We start from the raw sequence: 6,882 nt of genomic DNA on the forward strand, positions 1-6,882 counted from the left end.
ATGTGTGTGCTTGTGCAAACGCGGGCGGAGGGTGTCCTGCCTTCTTCAGAGGCTCAGCCAGTCCGTGGTCCCAAAATGGTTGGGGACCGCTGATCTATAGATTCCTTCTTGTGTTCATCACAATTATCAAAGAGACACCAAGCAAGGGAACATCCCTGAACTTGACTCCTTTAAAAATTATTATTATTAATTAACCACTTCTCTCCCTAGCACAAAACAATTGTCATTATTTTTGTTTTTTAATGGACATCTCAAAAAGTGATTGTTTTTAATTAGCAATAAAAGACATATACTTCAAGGCTGGCTGGCTAGATTTCACAACTTAAGTTGACAACATGCAGAAAATTATTTCCATGGGAATCTGCTTAAGATTATGATTAAAAATTGTGAAAGAAGAATACTTCTGGCTTGACACTGTGATAAGACAGCAGGAGGAAGATGGAGCTCCGTCCCCTGGGCTGGATTCTAACCTGTTTGGGACCACCGGGGGGGGGAGTAAAACCACCCCAAAGAGGCAAAATGGGGGAGAAGTCTGTTGATCACAGGGGGGATGGTGGTTACCCCTGTTTCATCCAGGAAACTCCCCAATCAACCAGAAGGCGGAAACAAGCAGCCGAATTGCTCACTTGCAAGTCATCGGCAGCTGGCAATAGAGAAGCGATAAATCAGCTAATTAACATCAATGGTATAATTGGGTGAGATATTGCAACTATACTGCTTTATGACTATCCCTGGATGAGACAATCCCTATATACAGAAAGAAGTGTCTCCTATCACCTCCATTTATTAAGCAGTCGTGAATTGGGAGAGAAGAGACACAAAGAGATGCAAAGAAAATAAATTGGACACTAATTAAACATTTAATTATACTTCAGGGAAGGATGTTTGGTATTACTTTGGTGTTAGAAACTTAAGAAAACATGCTCTTAAAATTATTATTAGCTAAACAACTCTGGGAGTTAAACTTATTATGTTATGGCTACAGCCTCTACAGTATTGGCAAAAAGCCCAGAACAATGACCTTGAACAATCTATGGAGGTTTTGACTTCCTTTTTTTTCCTGAGGACTGACTGAAGAATAGATGAATTAACCATAGAAAGTCTAATCCTGCCAAAGTGGAATTTTTAAACTATATCCTGGGTTCTGAACTTGACTGGAGCACAGGCCGGGATAGAATCAATACTGGAATGGACTGTCTCTGGGGTTGGATTACAAAAGACATCAGACCATGAATATAAACATCAAGTGAGCTATTTGGTGAGCAAGTGTCATTGAGCCTCCAAGTGGGGGAAACCATTTACATCTGAGACTAGATTCAAGTTAAACCCTAAAGATGATCATCTATTAAAGTGGACCTATGGAAGCAAGTGTTGATGGAACTGAACTGATTACTTTAAGCAACTGGACAACATTCACTTGGAATACAATTATTTGATATCTGGCACATAATGCTACAACAAGGAAAATTCTGAGATGAAACAAATTCTATTCTTCAAGCAATTTTAGAAATACTGAGATCCCACAACGAAGAGGTGAAATTATTCAATGAACAACTAAGGAAGGACTATAATCAACAGGAGACAAGGAATAATGAACAAGGAAATGAGAGGGTGGTGGATTATGTATGCCAGTCAAAGGAGGGACTGGAGGAAATCAGAGGAGAAAATTTAGAACCAGCAGATTTAAGTAAAAATAGCCTAGAAGAGCTATTGGAGATGGATCAAGTGCATAAAATGATCTCAGTACAAGGGATGGCAGAATTTTTAGAGAGACAGGAACAAGAATTGGGAAAAGACAAACAAGAGGAGTTACTTAGAAGATGTAAAGGAAAAAATATTAAGGTGGCCTTCAATGTTGAAAGCATGTATACACTTAACTTCTGGAATTGCAAGGGGACACATCTTATATATTAAAAAAGGGAATCAAACTGAAATAAGAGATCACTAATCAGGGTAAAGGCGTAACATGGTGGTTCTTAAGGTAAATTGAAGCTAGACACCACCACCTCAATCAAGGCTCCACTAAAAAAGGGGGGGAGGAAGTCTTGGAATTTTGCCCAGTCACTTCCTTCTGGCATGCTGTGAACTCCTCCCTATTTCCCTCTGTAAGGCATACTTTTACAATCTTGTAGGCACCAAACAAATATTTTCTCTAATGGCTAGTTACCATGACCAACCAAGTGATATTTTCATCTTAAGGATACATTTTCTAGCTGTATCTTTTTATATTTGCAAAAACTGAGGCTCACAAAGTGTGCTTTGAATTGTGCCATTTTGATGCCATTTTGACTATATAACTGCATGCTGGATGAATTCACTCTTATGGGGAACCTGGGGCCCTTTAAGACTTTCTGGAATACTGCTTCCAGCATCTTTCACCATTATCTGTGCTGTGGGGTTGTCATCAAGCAACATGTAGGAACTTCTTACAAGAACTAAATGCTGAATTTCAGCAACCCAAATCACCTCTTCTGTACTTTTTTTGGGGTGTGTGTGTGTGAATTACATGGATGAATTATTCAATTCACTTGTCAATCTGCATCTAAAGCATTCCATGTGTTTTAAGAAAGCGGCATGAATTCCCTATATATGGAACTCAAGTGGGAAGGTGCTGTTGTGTTCACGTCTTGCTGGCCAGCTTCCTGTTTGGGCATGTGGTTGGCCTCTGTGGGAACAGAATGCCAGATTAGACAGGCTTTTGTTCTCTTCCAGCATAGCTTTTCTTGTATTATGATTTTCTCCATTGTGTATTGCTCAGTAGCAATGAGGAAGAGAGATTAAGAGCACATGATCTCCCCAGAAAGCTGATTCAGCACTCATCATTTCTGCCTTTCATCCAATAAAGATAATAATATGCAGTCAGAAATCCAATCTTTCACACTTCTTCTATCATAACCACACAGTGAAAAACAGGCACAGAAAGTGTATTCTGATCCTGTTAGTCATTTCACTACAATAAGCAGATTATTTGTTTAAAATATAGTTATTTAACTCTTTCAAATTGCTTTCCGCCAGCTGACTACTGATCATGCGGCGTTCTTGGCAGAGATACTGGAGTGGCATTGCCATTTCCTACTCCAGGTGGATTGCGTTTAGTCGGAACTCTCCACTATGTCCTGTCCATCTTGGGTGTCCCTGCATGGCATAGCCCATAGCTTCTGACTACTAATGGAGCAGGTTTCTGTCAGGTAAGCAACGGTAATTTATTTGCATTATTATTAGATATTTTCTACAGCATTTTAGTGCACTTTTCAAGATAAAGAAAAATAATTATTGGTCCCACTTCATAAGTAAGATGTACAGCTGACAGCTATACATACTGCATAGGCATCCTTCAGTCTCGAGAGACTATGGTATCGTGCTCTGCATGGAGGACTTGGAACAGCATCTAGTGTGGCTGAGAAGGCCAATTTGAGAGTGACAATCCCTTCCACACTGAGGACAAATACAACCTGTACCCTGTCTAGCTCCCTGATTTTGCTGGTTTCGGGACTGCCTCTTTGCCTCGGCCTGCTGGGCGAGGGTCCCTTCAAATTGGGAGAGGCCATGATGCACTGCATGAGTACACTCCTGTACTGCCGTGAGTGAGCTGACAGCTAAGAGACTTGAAATTAGAAAAAAAATATAGGTGGTATCACATTATCTTTGCTTTCATTACTATACTATTTCCCATTTGGGAATTGACTCCAGCACCCTGGACAGCTCCTATAAAAGTGCAGAGCAAAACCTGCACTTTATTCACAGAATCCTTGAAACTGGAGTAATCAGCTGCCACTGCCCTGAATTTGATACAATACTCCAAATACAATTAACCCAGAGTAGAAGACAGTTACTTCCCATGATATGGACATTACATTTTCTGTTACTGTGGCTCAAGGCTGCCTTCACTTTTTTAGCAGCCACATCAAATCTCCAACTCATATTCAACCTCCCAAGTCAGATACATCTTTTTCACTTTTCTTTTTGCCAAGCTAAGATTTGATAATCCCATATTTTAATACTTGTCTGTGTGCATTACCTAAAAGATATATCTTATCTCTGTTGATTCTTCTCTTGTTAGATGCAGTCCAATGTTCCAGCTCATTGCAGCTCATTTGAACCACAACCTTGACTTCTATAACATTGGTTATCTCTTCCACTTTTCTGCCATCTTCATATTTCATAAACAATTTTTCGACACCCCATCTGTGCCCTGTGGTACTGCTTGAGCTCTCTCTCCGCAGGAAGGCTGAACTATTATTCACTGAGAACGGCTGCTCAACCAGCCATGAATCTACCTGACAGGAGTACAATTCAGCCCATGCTTTACCATCTTGTTCAGAAGGATGTCATGTAAGACCATGTCAAACACTTTATTGAAATAAAATATGCTGTGTTCTCAATAATCTCATGATCTATCAAATAAGCAGAGCCTGGGAATTTATTTTAAAGAAAAATAACTGAAATGATATGCTTTAGTCACCCGTAACAGAACAGTGGTAGTTCCACAAGTGCCATCCTACTACTGCTTATATATGGATAGTTTTACCATGTCATTTGTTTTCATGCTTCTTCACCCTTGAGGACCAGGATGGGACATTTTAGTCCCCCAGAAACATGTTTTATTGCAGAACACACTGAGAACTATGTCAGCATTTCTGAGGCATTGTCCCCTAAACAGTTGCTCCCAAGTTTTGGTCCATGCCAAAAAATACCTTTGAATGATATTTATCTTCATACAGTCATGCCCCGCTTAACAATTACCCCATATAATGACGAATCTGCTTCACGACAATGTTTTTGTGCTCTCAATTGCGATCACAAAATGATGTTTTAATAGGGTTTTTTTGCTTTGCGATGATTGGTTCCCTGCTTCGGGAACCGGTTCTTCACATTACAACGATCAAAACAGCTGATCGTTGGGTTTTCAAAATGGCCACCGGCTGCTCAAAATGGCTCCCTGCTGTTTTAGGAGGCATTTTTCGCAAGACAGGCACCCGAAAATGGCTGCCATATGGAGGATCTTCGCTGGACGATTAGGTATTTCGCCCATTGGAAAGCATTAATCAGTTTTAAATATGTTTCAATTGGTTTTTTATTTTGTTTGATGACATTTTCACTCTACAGCAATTTCGCTGGAACGAATTAACGTCATCAAGCAAGGCACCACTGTATACCACACTAGTAAGGACAAATAAACTGAAGGATTTAGCAGGAAATTGGTATAGAACACTCATCTGTATTTGCCATAGGTTCTGCCCTGGGCACACATTGGACTTTCTCTCCTGGTCCCAGGAGGAGAACAAACATTTGTCAGGACCTTCACTGGGGAGGAAACAGTTAGAATGTCTCCCATGAGTCTGATCTACTGAACATTTCATTGTGGGTTCTCCCCAGTATTGTTCTGAACCTGATACGGATCTCTCCACTGTGATTCCAGTTGTGATGGGGGTGGAAGCTGTCATTTCATAATGAATTAAAAATGCTCAGATGATATGTTTTCCATTATGTGCATCTGGGCTCTAAAAGCATGTTTTAAAATTCAGAATTAACAAATTTGGATTGCTTTATCTAATTATGATTTTCTGCCAATGAATTTATAAAACATAACTGGAAACCCTCAAAGGAACTTACCCCACACTGTTTTGAACTAAGTAGCTCTTTGTGTGTCTGGGAAAAAGTGAATTGGGAATGGAATTCAGAGCTTCAGCTAAGGAAATAGCTTATTTACTTCTTCTTAATGCCTTATTGAATTGTCCATTATTCGGGGACTTTGTTTTGTTTGTCTAACCATTAAATGGAAAGGTACACAATGTAATCCTTTCTAGTTACAAATTTCTGCTGGCCCAAATATTTGTTCTGTTGAGATCTGGTGCAAGGTTCATAGCTACAAGATATCATTAGTTGAATGCAGAAACTGGAAATGTTACTTTTGGAGAACTATGAATGTAAACTCAACCAACCAAGGTGATGGTGAGCCAGATATGCTGACACTAAGCCAACTGAAGCTGTGTCAAATTTATTTATTTATTTATTTATTTATTTATTTATTTATTTATTTATTTATTTATTTGTTTGTTTGTTTGTTTGTTTGTTTGTTTGTTTGTTTGTTTATTTATTTATTTATTTATTTATTTATTTATTTATTTATTTATTTATTTATTTATTTATTTATACCCTGCCTATCTGGTTATTTCAACCACTCTAGGCGACTTACAACATGAAGTACCACACAAATATAAAAATGTATAACACAATTACACAATTCATCAAGATGGAAAGCATATAATATAAGTCAAATAAGAAAAAAAGGGAGAAGAAAATGAGGAATTAACTGGAGGGGAAGGCCTGCCTAAACATCCAAGTTTTTAACTGATTTTTAAAAGTACCCAGCGAGGGAGCGGCGTGAATCTCCGGAGGCAGATTGTTCCAGAGGCAAGGAGCCACCGCCGAGAAGGCCCAGTTTCTTGTTTTTTCCTTCTGGCCCTCCCTCGGCGTCAGGCTTCTCAGCCTCACCTCCTAACTTGCGTGGGTGACACAGGTAGAACTGGATGGAAGTAAGCGTTCCGCCAAGTATCGAGGCCCTAAACCATTTAGGGCTTTGTACATAAGCATCAAAACTTTAAAGTCAATGTGGAATCGAACGGGCAGCCAATGCAACACGGCCAGAATGGGAGAAATATGGTGGTGTTTTCTCACTCCGCTAAGGAGTCTGGCCGCTGCATTCTGCACCACCTGAAGTTTCCACGTCAACTTCAAAGGGAGCCCCACGTAGAGCATGTTATAGTGGTCTAATCTCGAGATTACAAGCGCATGAACCAAGGTGGTGAGCGCCCCCAGATTGAGATAGGGCCGCAGCCGGGCTATCTGCCAAAGGTGGGGAAAGGTGGTGCGGACCACGGA

At 40.0% G+C, this 6,882-nt stretch overlaps 1 long non-coding RNA gene across 1 annotated transcript; it reads left to right on the forward strand.

Annotated features, from left to right (window-relative positions):
- The first annotated feature begins 528 nt into the window (after nucleotides 1–528).
- On the forward strand, nucleotides 529–6,370 carry LOC144587904 (uncharacterized). Its single transcript, XR_013543143.1, has 2 exons — nucleotides 529–3,188; nucleotides 4,061–6,370. It is a non-coding gene; the product is annotated as an uncharacterized LOC144587904 (long non-coding RNA).
- Nucleotides 6,371–6,882: the final 512 nt, after the last annotated feature.

This window comes from Pogona vitticeps, chromosome 1 (genome assembly GCF_051106095.1).
Source record: "Pogona vitticeps strain Pit_001003342236 chromosome 1, PviZW2.1, whole genome shotgun sequence".
In the NCBI taxonomy this organism is placed as follows: domain Eukaryota; kingdom Metazoa; phylum Chordata; class Lepidosauria; order Squamata; family Agamidae; genus Pogona; species Pogona vitticeps.